The sequence below is a fragment of the Mastomys coucha genome, unplaced genomic scaffold (genome assembly GCF_008632895.1).
Source record: "Mastomys coucha isolate ucsf_1 unplaced genomic scaffold, UCSF_Mcou_1 pScaffold12, whole genome shotgun sequence".
NCBI lineage: Eukaryota > Metazoa > Chordata > Mammalia > Rodentia > Muridae > Mastomys > Mastomys coucha.
Window position 1 is genome coordinate 45,825,829 of NW_022196894.1, and position 2,132 is coordinate 45,827,960.

A 2,132-nucleotide genomic window follows, 5' to 3' on the forward strand; every position below is an offset into this window, starting at 1 on the left:
ACACACACACACACACACAATACATTGTTATCTAGAGCAAAGAAGGCTTTCTCCATAAGCCCCTGTTAGATAAGAGCTTCAAAAATAGCTCTGGCTGGTGATTGACCACCTCAGGCTGTAGTTCAGAAATCCACAATGGCTTTATCCCTAACCCCTCATGAGATCTTAATCTATCTCTGCTATTCTAGCTGAAAGCTACTCTTCCACCACCAGCATCCCACCTCATTCTCTGTAAGCCCTTCTAACATGTTTTTGTTCAGTGAGACAAAATTTTAATTTCCAAGACAGTGTTAGAAATATTTTATTGTGATACTTAACTTATTCTAGTTTAAGTTCCTTACAGCATAAAAAGTAATTCTTGAAACTAAATCAATGTGATCAGATCACTACACCTTGGAGCTTCTTTTTCTCCAAAGAGACTCATTGTTCACCTCCTACAAAAAGAGGTCATGGGTGTCCTAAGCTATTTTTCACCAGCTGTTTTAGATGAGGTCTCTCAGTTACTCCAGAGCTAAGATTGATTGGCTAGACTGCATGACCAGAGAGCTCTGAGGATTTGCCTGTTTCTACATTCCCTACAATAGACCACCTTGCCCAACTTTTTACAGAGGTGCTAAAGATCCAATCCCAGGTCTCTACAATTGTACAGCAAGCACTTTAAACACTAGTCCATATTTTCATCCATAGGATCCTGTTATTAGTGCATTATTTTGAATTTGTAATTAAGGCAATAGGCAAGTAGTATTGTTATTTTTATTTTCCTTTATTTTACCAAGATAAATACCCCAGCCAAAACAAGTTGGGAACAAAGGAATTTTTTTTTTTTTTAATATTGTTCTTCTAAGTGACAGGCTATCATTGAAGTTAAGGCAGGAGAAGAAACGAAACTGAAGCAGAAACCATAGAATGTTGGGGTCTTAGAATCGACAACCAAACCACTCAGATACCAATCTCAGTTGAATGGGTATGGTTTATTTAATGCCACACCCCAAAATTGATAGATTTTGGACCACAGATCAGTCAGACTTGGGAGCTGATTGTGATGTTGAATCAAGAACCTATAGGGCTTTTAATGCCTGAGATCTAAAAACATCTGTGTCACGATATTCCACCAACCAGGATTTAGGGATAGGGGATTTCATAGGAACATGTCTTTGTTGTACACTTATCTGGCTCCCATAGATTAGGGTATTTATATAGTAGGGGATTTGTCTTATCTAATATTCATGCCTTAACTTCCCAACCAGGATGTCAGTTACCCACATACATGTCTCTTTCTTCCCAGTAGGATGAAGTTCCCAGGGAAGTCTTGGGAATTAAAACTTAACTCCACCCCTACTCAAAATGGAAGTCTTATTCCAAATAGTTTCTTATATTGGTGCTAGTGTCTCTCTTATGTTGGAGTCCATCCCAGGGGAAGCTTATAAAAGGGAACACCTTATAAAGCTCATACACTGCTGCATGGAGTGCTGCTGGCTAGTTGGTTTGGGTCCAAGCTTATTGTGGGTAACTATACAAAGCAATTCTCTGACTTCTAACATGATTTCTTTCCATGGTCACAGAACATAACAGAATATGTAATCAACTTAAGCATGAGAAAGTTTCCTAGTAAGAGCAGAAATTGCATATGAGAAAGTTTCCTTATAATATTCATAGCAGAACAAAATGGCAAGCTAACCAAGTAACCTGAACCTTATCGTAGAAGCCATTAATGCCACTTAATTAGCTCACACACAGGAATATTTTCACCTAATATTTTTATATAGCACAAGCTTACCTGCCTAGGTACCACATAGAACCACATACAGTGAGCTGGTCCTTCCATATCAATCATCAATGAAGACAGTCTATAACAAACATAGACACAGGCTGGTCTAATTTGGTCAATTACCCAATTAAGACTCACTCTTCCCACTCACCTAATGTCTGTGCCACCCTCCAAGCAGAACCATTGTTCATTGAAACAGTTGGTGAATGACTTTATGGATAGACCATCTTAATACCTACACCATTTCTTAAAGGAATGTAACCTGTTCTCTGTGGGCTGAGAATGAAGACATTCACTCAAATAGCTTTGACCATAGCAGGAAGTCTATATCCAAAAATCGAGCCTACAATTCATTTCTTGGTGC